This window comes from Ostrinia furnacalis, unplaced genomic scaffold, assembly GCF_004193835.3.
Source record: "Ostrinia furnacalis isolate ACB-3 unplaced genomic scaffold, ASM419383v2 OfSCF1416, whole genome shotgun sequence".
Lineage (NCBI taxonomy): Eukaryota > Metazoa > Arthropoda > Insecta > Lepidoptera > Crambidae > Ostrinia > Ostrinia furnacalis.
In genome coordinates this window covers 256,104-276,689 of record NW_021131655.1, presented here as the reverse complement: position 1 = coordinate 276,689, position 20,586 = coordinate 256,104, and the positions used below count along the sequence as shown (strand labels likewise).

The 20,586-nt window shown below is 35.4% G+C and overlaps 1 protein-coding gene across 1 annotated transcript in view; it reads right to left on the bottom strand.

The window, feature by feature from the left end:
* The window catches only part of Oct-TyrR (Octopamine-Tyramine receptor), a 63,073-nt gene extending 42,922 nt beyond the window's left edge, over nucleotides 1-20,151 (bottom strand). Inside the window, exon 1 of the mRNA XM_028304336.1 lies at nucleotides 19,892-20,151. The gene's annotated coding sequence lies outside the window, so the exon portion shown is untranslated. The remainder of the gene's footprint in view (nucleotides 1-19,891) is intronic.
* Nucleotides 20,152-20,586: the final 435 nt, after the last annotated feature.

Sequence of the window (20,586 nt, the reverse complement as noted above, 5' to 3'; positions counted from 1 at the left end):
TAAAACTCAAAAATGCGCAGTTAAATTTTATGTGCAAAAGTTATCAGGGAAAGGCTAACATGAATTTTAATTTGCAAAAACACACACTGAAATATGACATACGAGTAATTGATTTAAACAAAAATATGTCCAAACAAACTGATGCTGAAAGCTGCAAGTACAAAGCAGAACATCAGACTGAACATTTTAGTTAAAAATAACGCCTTGTTCAACTACACAAGTAGTATTTCAAGTAGTAGTTGACAGTATTTAGACCGTAGTATTTGACTTGATGAGCCGCGTGCCCACAAAATACGTGCACAGCAGTTTATAAGCTGTACGTCGAATACGTACAAATTATAAGTTCATCGCCCTTGTTATTTGGTGATTTGGTTTCAACATATCTGTGCCGACTGTGCAAGTTTTAAGCAAATTGTACATACTAAACCTTGTAATTAAACTTTGGCAATAAAATAATGACGCTGTTTGTACACAGTTGTAGTGTTTATAGTCCTTACAAGGCCAGTCAAAAAGATTTGTATTTATGTGATATTGCCTGAACCCAGCTTTAGCAAGCAATTTATTTGACGCCCCAGCCGTATAAAGCTGAAACGCCATGCGGCCATCGAGCATCGGGTAAATGGTGATATACCACATACTAAGAGCATGGGAGTTCTGGGTAACGCCTCTGGAAATTCCAGCGACTTTTTTGTGGGAAGATCCCTCGAGGCGTTTATATCGCATTCCAATTTAGCCAGAATCGAGCCTATTTCTGTCAGCATTCGGAAAAATCTCTACTATAATCGTTACTGGAATTAATTCTGGTTGGATAGTCAATTGCCGAGTAAGTGCTTCCAAAATAGCTAGGGTCCTAATTTATTTCTTATAAAACGACCAATATGATATTCTCATGTCTGTATTATGTAAGTCTCATGTCTGTGTTATGTATGTCTCATGTCTGTATTATGTATGTCTCATGTATCTTTAGTTATTATGTATTTATGGTTCTCAAAGTAATACTCGTACATCTAACACGCATAGCTTTCATTTACTCAATATCGTTCAAGTTTATTTTACAAAAGAAAAGACAATGCCGGAAATTGGCGTCTTTTTTTTTTCGCGCGGCCATCGACCAAACTTTGTTTTTTGATTACAAAATAGTGTAATAGACCAAACTTACTATGACATGTATACCTCTAAACTCAGTCTGAACTGAGTTACGAGCATTAGAAGTTTGATGATTTTCATACTAGATTTGCTTTTTGCGCAAAGTTTTNAAATAGTTGTTACAACCAACCTTGTGTTGGGTCTAATTCTCGTCACTACACTGCACAACTTAAAATAATTACGTTTTTTGTCGGTAAAAACGTCCTGGTGACGTCACTTAAGCATTTTTCTTATACTGCGTGCGGTCGTTGCGCGTGCGCACAAAGGAATGAGACCGCTCGGACACCGAGCCCACAGCGTGGTAGGGGTGGGGTTGCCCGCTCTTTTGTTTTTTACTACTACTGCGCTGAATATTGTGTGCGGATTGGCTTGTCGTACAGGGGTACTACATGGTAAAATAAATCTCGGAGGCGAAAGCAGGATAATTGAGGTATGCTTTTACTGCACTGGATATTGGATACTGGGTATTTGGATAAGAACATTTAGTCATACTATTTGAGGAAATGAATACTTTAGACACCCCACTAACTACAAACATAGAGTCGGCCGCCTGCGGGGTACCTATCTTAAGGGAATTAAGTAGTTTTTAAAGTAGGATTTTTATCAGTAAAAAAATAATTTGCCTTTTTTACAATTTTGTTGTTAATAGTCCCTAAGTTCCATTTGTAAAAAATATCATATCCATAAGCATTAAGCATGTATTTAATTGCTGGGTACTTAGTATTATAAGGGCTCCACGAATTTTCTTGTTTTTTGAAGCACCTATTGCATTTTATCAAAAAGACCAGGGTTCACTTGTTTTACAATATCATTACTGTTAACACGGAATCTCCAAACGCCTCTCGTTTATTAATGTTCGCTTAATTCCCTTAATGTGTTGATAAATATCACACGCTCTACTAAATTGTAGTCGTTAAAGGAAAGCCGAGGTTATGATTACGGTTGTGAATTAGTATGCCATATAACATCTGAGCGTCTCAGACAGTACCTACACAGCTTTAACTAGAAATGCGTGCTAGTTTGATCACAGATTGAACATTGAGTGAGATGAATTTGTGATCATCTTGTGGGTAAGATCGTTCTCTTAGGCCCAGAACAGACGGAGAAACGCAACTGCAACGAAACTGCAACTTTCTGATGATTCTTATGAATGAAACTGAAAGTTTCAAACTGATCGCGTCACGTGTGGTCTCTCAACGGACGCTATGGCAGAAACTTAGATGCAACTCAAAAGTAACTAGCAGTTGCAGTTTCGTTGCAGTTGCGTTTCACCGTCTGTTCTGGGCCTTATTCAGATACCTATTTAAAATACATATCTAAAGAAATGATAAGGGTATATGGCATCATGTAAACAGCCTAAAGATATTACGAGTACGTTCCAAACGAATCAGAGAGGTCTATGTGCCTAGGAGTATATGCAGCAGAGGATTTCTTAAAAGAATGACAGGATAATATAACATGCGGCAGACTAAGGATGAGTTGCACCACCTAACTTTAACGGTAACTATGACGATAACCGGTGTATTTTGTATGGAGTTTGACAGATTTTTGACGTTTGTTACAGATGAAGTAAGATGGTGCAACCCAGCCTAAGAAATACCCCGACACCAACTTTCCTTTTCTTTATAAATTAAAATGGAATTGTCACTAAGGGTATAAAAAGCTCTTCCACTATTTATGAAGCTCTTCCAAAGGAATCCGTGCGCTCCGTGCTCACGTTTTGTTTCACATCCCGGCTGTAATAAATTAAAACTCTGCACTGGCAAGATTTAGAGCAGGTACGGAGATTTACATTCCTTCCGGAAGTTCGGAAGTTCCCCTTTCAGAGTACGTGAAGATCCGTGTTAGGGGGAAGCGGAAGTGCGACGCAAAACGCGATGTGCGCGGCAAGCCTGTCGCACGTTTTGCCTCTGAAAAGTTTTGAAAGCTACATTGTGTCTGCCTTTATCATTTTGTGCCAAATAACGTTATATTGACTTTTTTATTTTCTACCTAGCGTGCCTACTTACCGTGACGTAATGATTATAAATGGCGTACGAAAGTTTCGATGCTTCGGGCGATATTAAAAGTGCTGAATCAAAACTTATTGGCATTATCTAGTAAAAAGTGTTTAAAAAGGTTTAGTATGTTTTGGTTATTATACATTTAGTCCAGTCAATGAATGCCTTAACGACACGGTGTAGAGAGAAATCCGTGGAACAATTTCTGACCTCGGGACTTTATTTAGCCTAGTTAGGTGGTGAACATAGCAAAAGTCCCCGCCCTTAGCTCTTGATATTGCCGTCAGGAGAATATACCTGGAAAGTAAATAGGTAATCATAGCACCAACTGGCCATTGTGGTAATCATTGGGGGAGGCCTATGACCAGCAGTGGACGTCCTATGGCTGATGATGATGATGATGAAATGGGTAGTCGTCGTGTTCGTTGGTCATCATCATCATCATCATCATCATTTCAGCCATAGGACGTCCACTGCTGAACATAGGCCTCCCCCAATGCTTTCCATGTTGATCGATTGGCAGCGGTCTGCGTCCAGCGCTTCCCTGCTACCTTTACGATGTCGTCGGTCCACCTTGTAGGTGGACGTTCCACGCTGCGTTTTCCGGTACGCGGCCTCCATTCCAGAACCTTTCTGCCCCATCGGCCGTCAGTTCTGCGTACTATGTGCCCTGCCCATTGCCACTTCAGCTTGCTAATCCGTCGGGCTATGTCAGCGACTTTGGTTCGTTTATGGATCTCCTCATTTCTGATCCGATCTCGCAAAGAAACACCAAGCATAGCCCTCTCCATAGCACGGCTGGGCAGCGTTCGGGAAACTACGCAACATCTTTTCGTCCAAAATACCTCAATGCCTGAAGACTAGAGTGTATAACCAATGTGTGTTACCAGTGATAACTTATGGCTCGGAAACGTGGCCTCTCACTATAGGCCTTATACAGAAGCTCAAAGTTCGTTGGTAAAAAGGCAAAATTACATTCACTAAATTGCCATTTCAGGGGCTCACTCTACTAATTTAAATAACTCAAACTTCCCATCCCATCACAGTTTCACATACCCGCAAGCGTATCACATCCATCTACTTGCCTTATCAAGTTGCACTCGGCGACATTTTCATATGAATGGGTTCGTAAACCGCCAAAATTGTCGTTATTGGAATAGTGAGAATCCCAGACTCAAACATCAAAAACCGTTACATAGCCCTAAAGTGACAGTTTGGGCCGCAATCTCTGCCAAAGGAATAACCAGCACTTCTTAAGAAAGTTTTCGGTAATTTCCGTTTGCGGTTAGAGGAGTGCCAACGTAGAGAGGGTCATCATTTAGATGATGTTATTTTTAAAAAATAAACTTCAGTTATCACTTAATAATTGCTTAGTTTTATTTTAACTATACCTTTTGTATTTATTTTTTAATAATTATTTTAAAAACGCACGTTCTATTGCGCCACCCTGTATGTATTATGTTACTCGTTTTTTAACAAAGTGCACAAACAAAACGAGTCAATTACTACTCGTATACGACAACTTTAACTGCGGAATCAACATGTCATTTAATTAGTACAAAAATGTAGGTGAAACTAAAAAATGCGCAGTTAAATTTTATGTGCAAAAGTTATCAGAGAAAGGCAAACATGAATTTTAATTTGCAAAAACATACACTGAAAAAATATGACATACGAGTAATTGAGAAAAATAAACAAAAATATTTCCATACAAACTGATGCTGAAAGCTGCGTATAAAACAGAACATCAGACTGAACATTTTAGTTAAAAATAACACCTTGTTCAACTACACAAGTAGTATTAAGTAGTAGTAGGCAGTATTCACACCGTAGTATTTGATTTGATGAGCCTCGTGCCCACAAAATATGTGCACAGCAGTTTATAAGCTGTACGTCGAATACGTACAAATTATAAGTTCATCGCCCTTGTTATTTGGTGATTTGGTGTCAACAAATCTGTGCCGACTGTGCAAGTTTTAAGCAAACTGTATCTTGTAAACTTTGGCAATAAAATAATGACGCTGTTTGTACACAGTTGTAGTGTTTATATTCCTTAACAGCCTATATAAGCCTTTACAAGGCCAGTCAAAAAGATTTGTATTCATGTGATATTGCCTGAACCNGTGTATGACTCACCCGGTGCTCAGCCAGCCGTCGTCAGCCAGCACCTCGCTGGTCTTCCCGGGCTCGGCCCAGTAGCCCAGCATGGTGCTGTAGCCGCGCTGCAGCAGCTCGCCGCNCACAGAATAAGTAATAGTACAGGTACAGAAGGATTACTCCGCAAGACGATTTAAATAAATGCGAGTCTTGCTACGACGCGATACAGTGGAATTCAGCTCGCACAGCACTACGTACCTACAATTTTATTCACCTACAAGTTTTGTCTCTTTCTATCGCGTGCCTCTGAACTCTTCTTACGCTGTTAGGGTTGCTGTCTAGTGCAAAAATAATTAATCTACTTATTTGTAATGAGGTACGTATGTAGGTAAGTATGCATTCATTGTGGAAAACCATCATAGTAGGTTAGGTTCCTATACTATCCAAAGAATTATTGATTACCTACATGGCCAACATACCTTTCAGCATCTTTGGGAAGCGAAAAATAAAGATAAATCCGGTAGATTACTTTTCGAATTTAAACACCCGAACGCCGCACAATATTTCTTTCTCTTTATGTCCATTTTTAAATAATACTTCGATCATAGAATTAGGTACTACAACGCACGCCAGCGTCCTGACGGGCGCGCGCGTGACACTCGACTGATATAATACCCGCCGGCGGGGCGCTTCGCTGTAGGTAATTATCGGATGTACCGCGCGGAGTGAGCCAGGCCTGCCTGAACCCAGCTTTGGCAAGCAATTTATTTGACGCCCCAGCCGTATAAAGCTGAAACGCCATGCGGCCATCGAGCATCGGGTAAATGGTGATAGATACCCACATACTAAGAGCATGGGAGTTCTGGGTAACGCCTCTGGAAATTCCAGCGACTTTTTTGTGGGAAGATCCCTCGAGGCGTTTATATCGCATTCCAATTTAGCCAGAATCGAGGCTATTTCTGTCAGCATTCGGAAAAATCTCTACTATAATCGTTACTGGAATTAATTCTGGTTGGATAGTCAATTGCCGAATAAGTGCTTTAAAAATAGCTAGAGGGTCCTAATTTATTTCTTAGAAAATGACGAATATGATATTCTCATGTCATATTATGTATGTCTCATGTATTTATTATGTATTTATAGTTCTCAAAGTAATACTCGTACATCTAACACGCATAGCTTTCATTTACTCAATATCGTTCAAGTTTATTTCACAAAAGAAATTTGACGCTACAAACTTTAAGCATCTTAAATTAAGTTGGAAAACGAGACTCAAAGGGAAGGAAGTCCAGAAAACCTATTAGTTTACCTTGTAATTACTTGTGCATTGCTTACTTTGACAGCGAATGATATTAAAATAGCCTTTGATCTTCAACGTGCTACAAAATTTAGTTTACTTTCGCTAACTTATTCAGGAGGTTATTTAAACGAGGCTTTGGTGACAAATAAACGATTTTCAGACACAAAAAAGTAAATAGAATTTTAGTTCGTAAATGGTAAATTTGAAAACGTCTTTGAAATTGAATAACTCTCTGTCTCTACGAGAAGGATAATGTATGTTTTTTTGTTCTGCCCTATAACAGCCCTGTGCAGTGTGCATATAAGTATACAGCAATACATCATGTTGGAATAAAGACTGATTCTTGTAGCGTGTGTCGTTTCGTGTTTTATACATTCCTTTTACGCTTGTTTTTTTTAAAGCTTTAGGTGTTTTTAATAGCTGTAAACCATATTTAATGTTATTTAGATATAATAACACACCTAAATATTTTAATATATTGATGTGTTATCATACTTATTACCTTGGAGACTAAATCAGTACCTTTTGTTTACGTTGTTTTTGTTGATTGACACGCAAACCTATTTCCGCAAATATGTCACACATTGGGAACAACACCCTGTGTAGATAACATAAATATCCCAAGCGCTCAGCCCAACGAATAACTCGCCGGTCAATATTTCAACGAAAACAATGCTTGTTTGCAAAGGTTTGTGGACATAATTTTCGCGTGTCACCAAAGCTTATACATGTTACAGTCAAAACTCACAATCGGTCTGAACCACTTTTGACTGCAAAAAAGAAATGTGTCCTCATTTTGTATGCACAAATCACATAAACGTTGCACTATAAAATATTTTTATAACACATTTTTGATGAATTTTCACTAATCGTAATATTGTATGAATTCTGCTGACTGATTGACTGATTATTTGCTGTCAAAATTGATTATGACTAACTTCGTTGGTCTTTTGACTGGTAAAATCCGTCAAAAGTGATTATGACCAAGTGCGTCGTTAAAAAAAAACACTTTTGACAGATTTTTGCAGTCAAAAGTAGTTTTGACCGATTATGAGTTTTGACTGTAACATAAACACTTGACAAAATATTTCACCAGGCTCGCCCTTAATAGGCATCCCACAGGTGCGGCTTTAGATGGAAATTGTTCACACTATTATAGTTTCAATCTTAATTATAATATACGGAGTAAAATTGTTGATTAGTTGCCGGTTATTTATAGAGGAAGTGTGATCCATTTATTGTTTTAACAGGCATCTTTGTAAATTGATAATCTTCTTTTATTTCTCCTAGCCCTTATTTGGAAATTGATAACAACAAAAAATCTTATAATATTATTATTTCCAAGTCTCGAGAAGGTCCTAACCAACGCGTTGTCCGCCACGTTAACGTGTCAGTCGGGACAAATAAATTCAAACTTTTGTCATAGAAGTGCTCCAAAATTAGGTACATTACCGAATTAGGTAATATTATTAGCTTTAGTTTATAGCACACTAGCTAAGCACACGAGAAAACTTGCAGCTAACATTATTCATATTTATATTGTATAAGTACAAACTAAATTTTAAATTAAAACTTGAAAAAATCGAACTGCCTAAGGCGGGAATTGAACCCACGACCTTTCGCTTGCCGGGCAACTGCTCTCCCTAATACAAAATGCTTATTACAAACTATTTGTAAGGAACAACACCATGCTGAACTTGGTTCTCATGTTCATATCAAAGCATTTATCAAATTACGTAAATGATGTTAAAATTATCAACGTCTTCCACACTCCGGCAGTAGTTTTACAAGGGTGCTCCCTAAAGTTAAGAGACATGGATCATAAACTCTTGAACTTCACCGTCAGCCGAAAGTGACAAGTAACGGACGATTTGGGTTGACTACCGAAGTCAGGTCAGTTTGATACCTCTGCAAATTATTTATCAGTTAGGTATTAATTTAATAATTACCTTTAATAATTACCTACACCTGACCTCTCGATACTTTGCTTCTTTTATATTAAGAATAACTGGGTTCTCTTATGGTTTTTTGTACGTTTTTATCTTTACCTTTTTTATAATAATCCCTTAATATAGTCCAGTCATTTAGTACAAATTCACGTGGTTACCTGGAAAGTTTTTCGGGAGTTTTGAAAATTGGTATTTATATAGCTTTTTTTTAAATTTAAGCTTTCGGAACCTCGTACGGACTCCCGGAAAACTTTTCAGGTAAAACTATGAAATGACTGGACTATTATTATAATTTAAAGATTGTTTGAGAGATAAGCTTGGCAAAAAACCAAAAATTATTAGGAGGTGGACATAATTACAAAACTGAATGTTTTGCTAAAATAACCCTCGCTGTGTGAAAATGACATGCAACGTTCGTGCGTCACGTGATTCTGTCAAGCAATGACTGACTCCATAGCTGTCAACTTTACACGTAAAGGTCACCCTGCACCTCATTCGTCATGACAGCGGAATAGTGGCAAAGTACGTAAAATAAGCGTAAAATGAGCCCGTTTTCACCATCAATCCCTAATTTTTAAGTGACTCCTATGATAACAAATTTCCTGTTATATGTTACCATAGGGGTCACTTAAAAATTAGGGATTGATGGTGAAAACGGGCATTAATCTAACTAAATAAGCCCATCAAACCCAACGCGGTCACGTAATAATTGATTCCTATTGTGTCTCGATTCGCGGGGCTTGAAAGGCTACGCTACCATAACGTTAAAATTTAAGACATACGGAACTGTTTTTCTGTAGTACAGAGGTAACACAAGGAAATAACTAGCTACCTCCATGAACGCAGTTCTTGTCAACTACACCATACACCGGAACCTCATTGTGTGGATGTCCTCACGGCTCTAAGGGCTAATTTCCTGTCCAGCCCCACAGCCACAAGATCGATGCCTCTACTTTCTCTGACCCATTTCCCAGGCGTGAGCAATTCTTTCACGCCATAACAGACCTTATGGCATGAGATTGCACTTGGGGCGACGAATTTTTGCCGGGAAATGCTTTAGAAAAAGACCCACCGGAAAAGCTTAAGTACCTTTATTAAACGACAATACAGTAGGGTCAGGAAAATTCATAAATTTTCAATGCACCGTAAATTATTTTTCTAATCTAGCAGCATTTGCTGCTTCAAAAACAAAACAAACGATAAAGTATTTTTCAGTTACTGAATATTGTTAAAAGTGGTAAAAAATGTTAATGTATATTTTTTATTATAAAAATGTCAGATTTTCAATAAAACTTATCAAAATATTTCTAATATGCTTAAGTCTCTCCGCGTTGGAATAAACGAAGATCTTACAATTTGCACATGCAAATCATTAACCGTATATTTTGTGTTAACGTTATTTCCAAAATCACCGCCACGACCTCTAGTGTCAGCTTACTGACTATATCTTTTTTATGACTAAGGTCCTTTCCAGTTAATGAGCTCTATTGTTTGTTGATCACGTACGTAATTCGTTTTCGTCATAAAAAGCGTTATTCCTCTTCTAAGCTGTCCTTTGTTTTTGTGAAAGACGTGTCCTTAATTTAATCTTTGTCGTTACTATATTTTATTTCAAAATCATTTAACAAGGTTCTTCTTAGAGAGCATTTAAATTGAATAATAGCTAAGAAGAAAATTGAATCTTATTGTTTAGAGATTTATAGCCCGATGTATCTTCTAAATAATCTCTAAAACAACTATAACCAAGTTTTCTGTAAAAGCATAGATAAAACTGCCTAAATGTAATTAAGTAGGTACATACGTAAAATGTCAAAATCTTTATACATTTATAAATCTTTTTGCCTGTGAATATTTAAATATACATAAAAACGGATAATACAATTTATTTTATACAAAAATCTTCAAGTGACCACTCGAAAAATTTAAATTCTTCTTATTTTTTATGTTTCGCGAAAAAGTCACGCGTCCTCACCCCAAGTTCAAACTTAGAACGTTGAATAATTAATCACATTTCCCACAAAAATATGAATGGCCACCTCGATTCGCATATTTTGTGTACAAAAGCCTTTGTCCCGATCCTTGGGGACCACGACTTGAGGCCCGGCTGTTTTCTGAGTCAGCAATATTTGCATTTTAAGCAAAATCAATTCGTATTTTGGACGCGAGGTTGTTTCTTTTGTCGAAGTGTTTTTTTAGGGTTAGGCGCTTGTAAGATGTGATTTGCTCCTTTTATGGAAAGTCGCTATTCACTTTTTACGCAACGACAAGAGAATAAAAGGTTTATCAAAAATTCATTCTCTTTTAAACCCTTTATTTGTGAAAAAATGAAAATGAAATGTGTATTTGGCAGATACTTTAAAACTCGGATATTTTTTACGAAACTCCAAACAAATTGGTAATGCGAGTACCTATATTCGCAGTGAAATTTAATATTTGCCTGACTTTTTCCGCAAAACATCATTAATTAAAGCTAAGCAAGCGAGAATTTATTTCAAATCAACATGCCATTTGTTCGCTGAAAACATAACGTCCATTGTAGAAATATGGTCAAAGTTTTTCCCCGACCTCTTCGATTATCTGCGAACCTTCGGGGTCTCACCGGCCCCCATCCATCTCTGTCGCGTCTTCCAATTTTGAATGCCAATAATTTAGCGTTCAACCCGTCGAGGTTTCGGTCTACCCACATTTTACGCTCCTCCGCGTGTCACGTAACGGCTTTTTCGTGGTCTAATCGGCCGAAATGTGTATCGTTACGTTTTGCAACGTTCGATATTACAACCTTTCGGGTGTAACAGCGTGTTTTAACGCAATTCTATTGGCTATTTCCCTTAATGGCTACGTATTATCCGCTTTTATAAAGTCGATGTAGGTAGTTTGAAAATTGCGAACGGGATTCCCAAAATACAAATACATCATTTATTTATTTAACACAAGTTATAACAAAAGGAGGAATTCACTATCAATATTTGACATTCAAAATTAATTTGCAAAATACGAACGGGATAAAGTTTCAATACTATCACGTATCAAACAATATTTGCAGTGAGAATAAATTCACTCGAAAATATTCCTTTTCCAGTAATAAAAATCCTGATATAAGATGAATTACATAAACATAAATTAGGTAAGTGTGATAGACAATGTAAAGTTTCGTCTACTCTCATACTGTATAATCTATTTCCAGAATTAATCATAACGGTTTCAATTATTTTACAAAAGGCGTGAAATAGTAACTCACCAACAGAGTAACTTTCCCTAAAGTGAGTACCACTCACAAGTGATAAAACGATCAAAAAAAGTCGCTGATAGCTCTCCTACCTGGATATTATAAAGCGGTCGTCTGTCTTTCTAAACGTCACCTCGGCATACCTACGTCAGCGCCCGGAAGGCTTTATACACGCAATTTTTCATCCTACTAGTCAACATTCCAGATCTAGAAACTCCTCACGTACGTTTTATTATATAAATGGGGGTGTTTTCTGTTTGCGTAGTTTATATTTGCGGATACCAACGGTCGGCAGGGGATTTTTATATCTGCATAATGGCCAGTCGTTTTAGTCAGTATCTCTGTTTGTTGATTTTCCGGCTGTATGAAGATCTTGTAAGCTTAACTTATTTAGATTGTTTCAGAAAAGTTTTGGAGATGTACGTTTTCCCTTTGCTTGATGCTTGCTCAATTGAAACAGAAAATCGAACGCACAGCGTTGAATAGAGCTCTGTGATGGGTTCATGTGTCACCCTGTGCGTCCACACGTACTGTGAGACCTCATAGTAATATTTGTGAATATGGGCGTTAGTCTTTGTTAATAATTTTGTTACCTAAGTTAATATACTTTAAAACTAGACTAACATGCTTTGCCTGTAACTATTAACATTGGGCATGATGGTTATGATCTGATTTATTTTTTAAATAACTTCAAAGAACACTGTTTTGGCGACGAGGAATCATAATACCGTAACGTAAAGATCATTTATGTAGCACTTTCTTTTACCGATAGAAAATAATAATATTTCCTCAGTTTTATTTTATTAGCTATAAGTAATCTTTAGAAAAATATAACACATTTTTGCATCATCATTATCAAGTAAACTTCTTAGGCTAGGTTGCACTATCTTACTGTAACTCTGACAAACGTCAAATATCTGTCAAACTCCAAAAGCACCGTTTATTGTTACAGTAAAAGAAGATGCACCACCTAACTTTGACCGAAACTATAACGATAACCGGTGCTTTTTGTACGGAGTTTGACAGATTTTTGACGTTTGTCAAAGTTAAAGTAAGATGGTGCAACCCAGACTTAATATTCATTTAGGCTAGCAAAACCAATGCAAACAAGTAATGGAAATTCGTATAATGTCTCATCGTCTAACCAGGGGAATTGCTTTGGACGTCATCCAACAAGACTAGTTCAATATATCGGTATTGTTTCGTGGCAAGGCGACGCAATCTCCCCGGGCAATGGTCCAGAACTCACAATTTCGCTACTTATGCTAAGTTGACCGTATGTTAATATACCTATAGCTATTCTATAGTTGATCTTTATTTACTAAGGACAACTAACAAAGCTGTTTTCTCGATTTAAAGGCATTTCATTTACATTCTAAGATGTTTTCTTATACTCGTAATGCCTTAACATTCACAAGAAAGAGTTGAGGAAAAGAAACTTGAAAAGTGACTTTTTCAACTTGTAACATCAAGTTAAAATCTTCTGTACCACATTTAAAGCAAATAAATGATGATTCTGATTCTGATTCTGATTCTGAAAAAACTAAAGCTAAAGGTTTGTAAATTTAACTTTGTAAAAAAGAAAGTCTTTGTTTAGTTAGTTAGATCATAGTAAGACAAGTTACTTCTTTGTGAAAGCAGTAAAATAAGTACATTAATTTAATTTTAGTTAAACGCTTCCCTATCTACTACGAGTATGTACGATGAGACGTTTAAAAAATCATGCTAATATGATTGTGAATTTCATCTCAATATCTAATTTATGGATGTTCATCATCTACATACGCAACATTTGAAGTATGCGACGCACCCAAGCGAATCAAAAGTCTATTCTACGGTGAATCGATTGATCCAATAAAGACCTTTACCGACCCAATCCACCAATCCCCGTAGAAGCAGGCGTAAGTAGCCAATTACATTGTCTGAATCCAAAAGAATTGCACCTTTACCCCGTAAAACGATTTCCGTATTTCGTCTCTATACGTCCCACTTACTCGCCTAATGGTGTCAATGGGTGAAAGAGATAGATAAATCTTAATTTAGAGATACCGTTTAGTCTAATAGGTCCTCCAATACTATGTGGTATTACGGGGTTAGATTTAAGCTGTCCTCAAAACGATATGAAGTCATTACATGGGATTAACAGTTCTGTTTGCTGTATCTGTGATTGATTAAACCCGAATTCAAATTGCTGGTGTGTGGTGTAATCAAGTAGGCAATTGTTTGTTAGTTTTGAACCCTATATCAATTTAAACTTATTCAACTATCATGATATTTGGTAGCAAATACTTGGAACGTATTGTGATCTACACGTGTACGATCCAGTTAACACATTTCAGAAATAGGTTAGACACAGAATACGATTTGATTTGAGTGACTCTACATATTATGTTTAAAATTTATGTAATGAATTGATCAGATATACAAAAAAAGCTGCAGACAGCATTGAAAAAGTAATAATTTTCCCAAGAAACATGGAACAAAACCTTAAAAAGAATTTGCGAGTCACATACTTAAATGATCAAAGGTTTGCTTAGAGGTAAAATGGGATTGTGAAATATATTGTCTGATTCCCCTTTTCTTCGGAAAAACGTTGACTTTGATACAAAATTTCTTCAATGGTGGAAATTTTTCTTGATTTTGTAAAGTTAACTTAGCACCCGAAAACGTACCTAAACTGTGATAACTACCCTGAAACCTTAAACTATTTAATCATCCTTTGTTCAAGCTTTAATTGTTAATTGAATCCCATTTGACTTTAAACTTCGACCTTTGCGCCGGTTAAAACCTTAAAGCAATTAATTCCCTTCGTACTAAAGCATAAAAGATTTTAGAATAACGTTTAATTAATCATTTTGTTAGAGGTAATACAATTTTCATTAGGAACATGAACTTGACCTTTTGTTAAATCTGTTTAAGCGATACAGGTAATGTGACATTTTAGCTTTTATAATATCGTTAATTTCACATAACCACGCTAAGATGCTCGTAAGTATAATAGTCATGACATTTAATGAAGACAAGGGCCAGAAAGGTCTTGATGTTGACATATTTTATCCAAATTAAATTCTACGAAATTTTAGTTCTGAAAACTGCCCTTGTTACATTCCCAACAACTCGTATTTGTCATTTTGTATCGTTTTTACTCATTTTCAATGTGCGCGCTGTTAGTAAACAGTTAATAAATTTAGCAACAAATATTTAGTAATCCGAGTTTTTTATTTACAAATTATTAAAATAAACAGATATTTTTACAACAAACGCAAACTTTTCGAATTGCATAACAAAAGCAATAGGTACCTACTACTACTATTAAAAATCCATTATGTTGCGTAGAACTGTTATTGACAGGCCATGCAATTTTCCTCTATACTCGTATGTAATGGTGACTCAGCCGTCGTGTGGTGGATTTTGCGATTTCGGTGGCTGTGTTTGTTCCGTTGCAATATTGGAATCAAGTGACTTGATGGCTATGACTGGCATTTCTGTACGGATTGGGAACTTCGCCCGGGATATTGATGATTCGAAAAGCTAGAAGTCGGTATTGATTAGTGTTGGATCATTGTTTGATGTGGATAAAATAAGCTAAATGATGAGTCATAAACATAACGTTATTTATGCTAATTTAACATGTTTCGAAATTCAGTAGTAATGTGGAGTTTGACTGTTAACATTTTTAACTGAAATTGATGTTGGCACTTTTAGTTTAGAGAAAATTGCAACATATTATGTACCTATTGAAGGCCATTGTAGATGTTTTCAAACTTAATTCGTGGCACGAGCAGACAAATGTTTAAAAAAAATATTTTGCCGTTGAATGTTTACCCTAAACTATGATATCAACATCACTTAATAACAGCAAATATTTACGCCCATAAACTGGGTGTGATGTAATAACCAAATCATTTACCTCAATAAATCGTCATTAGGAGGGACGCGGTCACGAGTCACGACCATAAGTCATAGTACGGACGACAGCACATCAAGCTTACCACTGCGGCATCTTATTTAGTACCTCACAGGAGCTATTTCGCAACAAAAAAATATACTATGATATGCCGCCTGTACCACATTCTCGCCGCCAATTCTTGTTATTATGATTGATAAATGAATATTATTATTTGCGTGCGAATTTCTTCGGATGTTCATAAAGTTGTCGATTCAGAAGTTACAAGGAATTGTGAAACTTTTACCTATAAAGCCAAGAAGCAAGGTTTGACGTTATGGGAGTTGTTGTGTGTCATCAAACAAGATTTGTGCGTACATAATTTTCCGTGTACATCTTTTATGAGCCGATAAGTTTATTTATTAAAGCTGGGTTGCTCCATCTTATTTTAACATTAAAACAAAAAGCACCGGTTATCGATATAGTTACGGTTAAAGTTAGATGGTGCAACTCTACCTAAGAGATCAAAAACAATTTTAACTAACAAGAACTTTTATATTGTAATATCTTTTTTCGTAAGTACTTTAAGCTTTTTATCTCAAATTAATTCTAAATAATATGACTTTTACATTTATTAAGAACCTTAAATTGAAAGCTTTTAATTACTGCGGCTTTCAACGTCTGAGTTTGTTTTTAGTAAATCGGCATCAAAGTTCAGTTTTAATTTATTCTCGGAGTTTATTCTGTTCACAAAATATTTTTAATGAAAACACCAAGTACCTAAGTAATAAGTTGAAAAGAAAATTGGAACAAGTAAAATTAATAATATTGGCTCAAAATAGTATTGAGTTTAGATTTCCAATTAAGATCAAAATCAACTTTTATGATTGTTGTCGTTCAAAGATTTATCGTTAAGTCTTTTATGAGTATTAAAATCATCTCGATCTAGTTCTTTTTAGAGATATTTTATGAATTTCATTTGGATTCTTAATAAAGTATCAAATAAAGACCAATAAGTGGTTATTATTGTTCTCAGAAACATAATCTTTCGGGTAACTCTTAAAACTAGTCTTACTGAGTAATATTAGTCCGCGCTAGTAAAAACTATCAATCTAGTTAAATATGATAAATATAGACTCAATCAGAGTTTTCGTCTCTATTATCATCAACAATATTAATTATTACGAAAAAAAATACATTTTATTGTTTGGAACAGTAGTATTAGTACGACTAATCGTTAAAATCACTTAGCACGTAAAATCAATCCAAAGCTTAGTAGCTTGTAATGTTAGTACATTATAATAGCAACAGCAAGCAAGTACCTGTGTACAAATATTTGCGACAATAACAGCGCCATAAGCGGTGAAATATTACAATGCTTATTGTTGGACATAAGCAGAGTCGAGAACCGTTTCAGACGACCTACTGAGCTGAAATGGAGGCCTAGTTTTCAAACGAAGTGGCTTTTTTCCTTTGGGCACTATTTTCTTTTACTTTAAAATGTTTGAGGCGCTTGAACAACTAAAAGTAAACTTGTTTGTCGAATAAATATGTTAGTTTTACTCCATTTGTCTGTCCAGGAGACATTTATAAGGCGTATTCAAAATTAAAATCGTTGCCTTTTCAAATCGATTTAATCACCGTATCACTTCACCAGTACCACTTCATCAAGTCTTTATTAACCTAAGAAGTTTTAATCATGATCGTTTTTGCTATAAAATTAAAAACTGTGAATAAAATTTCATGAAATTGAATTTTTAGTCTTAGTAAGTCTAAAAAATTTTTTAGTCTTAGTAACTTCCCGAATGAAAATTAAAACCCTAAACGACATTCTTGATTAACACTTAAGGACTCGCTAATGGGTCTAACGGACCCAGTCCTTCAATTTTTGTGTAATAACTTTTAAGTTTTGACGTTTGCGATGGTGTCGCTTTTAGTACCTTTCTTCGACATTGTAGCACGTCCAATAGTGGTCATACTTGACAAATAGCCCACTGCATGTGAGTGCTACATACGAAAAAGGTGTTTTTGAGTCCGCTGGACCCGGTAAATAAAGTGATTTTTTTAATGTTCTATACTAATTTCTCATTAATTGTTAAGTAGTATAAGTAGGCAAATCATAGTACTTTACGAAAATATACNCGTTGAATGTTTACCCTAAACTATGATATCAACATCACTTAATAACAGCAAATATTTACGCCCATAAACTGGGTGTGATGTAATAACCAAATCATTTACCTCAATAAATCGTCATTAGGAGGGACGCGGTCACGAGTCACGACCATAAGTCATAGTACGGACGACAGCACATCAAGCTTACCACTGTGGCATCTTATTTAGTACGTAATAGGAGCTATTTCGCAACAAAAAAATATACTATGATATGCCGCCTGTACCAAATTCTCGCCGTCAATTCTTGATATTATGATTGATAAATGAATATTATTATTTGCGTAGGAATTTCTTCGGATGATCATAAAGTTGTCGATTCAGAAGTTACAAGGAATTGTGAAACTTTTACCTATAAAGCCAGGAAGCAAGGTTTGACGTTATGGGAGTTGTTGTGTTTCATAAAACAAGATTTGTGCGTACATAATTTTCCGTGTACATCTTTTATGAGCCGATAAGTTTATTTATTAAAGCTGGGTTGAGCCATCTTATTTTAACATTAAAACACGTAAAAAATCTGTCAAACTCCATACAAAAAGCACCAGTTATCGTTATAGTTACGGTAAAGTTAGATGGTGCAACTCAAGCTAAGAGATATAAAATAATTTTAACTATCAAGAACTTTTTTTTATTGTAATATCTTTTTCGTAACTACTTTAAGCTTTTTATCTAAAATTAATTCTAAATAATATGACTTTTACATTTATAATATTTAAGAACCTTAAATTAAAAGCTTTTAATTACTGCGGCTTTTAACGTCTGCGTTTGTTTTTAGTAAATCGGCATCATACTTCGGTTTTAATTTATTCTCAGAGTTTATTCTGTTCACAAAATAATTTTAATGAAAACACCAAGTACCCAAGTAATAAGTTGAAAAGAAAATTGGAACAAGTAAAATTAATAGTATTGGCTCAAAAAAGTAATGAGTTTAGATTTCCAATTAAGATCAAAATAACTTTTATGATTGTTGTCGTTCACAGATTTATCGTTAAGTCTTTTATGAGTATTAAAATCATCTCGATCTAGTTCTTTTTAGAGATATTTTATGAATTTCATTTGGATTCTTGATAAAGTATCAAAAAATATAGACTAATAAAATGGTTATTATTGTTCTCAGAAACATAATCTTTCGGGTAACTCTTAAAACTAGTCTTAATGAGTAATATTAGTCCGCGCTAGTGAAAACTATCAATTTATTTTAGTATGATAAATATACTCAATCAGAATTTTCGTCTCTATTATCATAAACAATTATTTGCTAGAAAAAAATACATTTTATTGTTTGGAACACTCGTTTTAGAAGGACTAATCGTTAAAATCACTTGGCACGTAAAATCAATCCGAAGCTTAGTAGCTTGTAATGTTAGTACATTATAATAGCAACAGCAAACGAGTACCTGTGTACAAATATTTGCGACAAACAGCGCCATTAGCGGTGAAATATTACAATGCTTTTTGTTGGACATAAGCAGAGTCGAGAACCGTTTCAGACGACCTACTGAGCTGAAATGGAGGCCTAGTTTTCAAACGAAGTGGCTTTTTTCCTTTGGGCACTATTTTCTTTTACTTTAAAATGTTTGAGGCGCTTGAATTACTAAAAGTCAAAATTTTTGTCGAATAAATATGTTAGTTTTACTCCATTTTTCTGTCCATGAGACAAGGCGTATTCAAAATTAAAATCGTTGACTCTTTAAATCGATTTCATCACCATACCTATCACTTCACCAGTACCTATCACTTCATCAAGTCTTTATTACCCTGACAAGTTGTAATCATGAACGTTTTTGCTATAAAATTAAAAACTGTGAATAAAATTTCATGAAATATTTTTAGTCTTAGTAACTTCCCGAATGAAAATTAAAACCCTAAACGACATTCTTGATTAAATGACGACTCTTCAAAAATGGTAGCCAAAAAAAATACTCAAAAAAACATGTACGTAAAATAACATTGTAGCTTTTCGTAGTATAAAATTCCATTGCAAAAAATATTCATAAAATATAGCTCTATCTATTTTTAATCTGCAAAAACGTTTGCCCTCATCGACCACTAATATATTTTTTTACATGAACAGAACGAACAGAAAATTATTTTTAAACTAAACAATACACTTACCCACATACTTCTATCAGCTTGTGAAGACTTTCTCTCATGTTTTCCCAATTTTTCCAATTTTATGCTCACAAAAATATCACATAAATCCAAAATTGTTCCTAATGCTTTGATAATAACTGCAAATATTTTTCATAATAGTATTTTTCTTTAAATAAAAGAAAGTTCCACTTTCACTTCAATACAACATCGTTCGAAGTTGACCTGAGTTCCGTAGCATCGGCTCGTAGTCGCGTAGCGGGCGCCCGTCGTAGCGGCCAGCCATCTACTGGTGCTACAGCTACGAGCTACGCCGTAGTACGCGCGAGCCAAACTTGTCTGTAATGCATCTTATCTCAAAGCAATAAGAACTATTATAAAAAGAGTAACATATAGAATGATGGTGGAATTCCTTTTTTCTTAATTTTTGTGATATTTCACTCGCTCGGTTAGTCGCCGTGACATTCCTATTACGCATTTTCATTGAAATAATTTATCAGTTTATCCTCATGAATATGTGCTGCCTTGTATTTAATTTGATACTTACAATTACCTATTCTTATAATAACTACTACTTACCTACTACGATGTCAGAGTCGGCTGCCGATTCGAGGGTCGGTAGTTTGATCTCCGTCAACTGCTGGTGAATTGTATTGAACCTATTCTTAACATGACCATAATACACATATTTATCTGAGTTAGAGGGGCTAATGGAAATA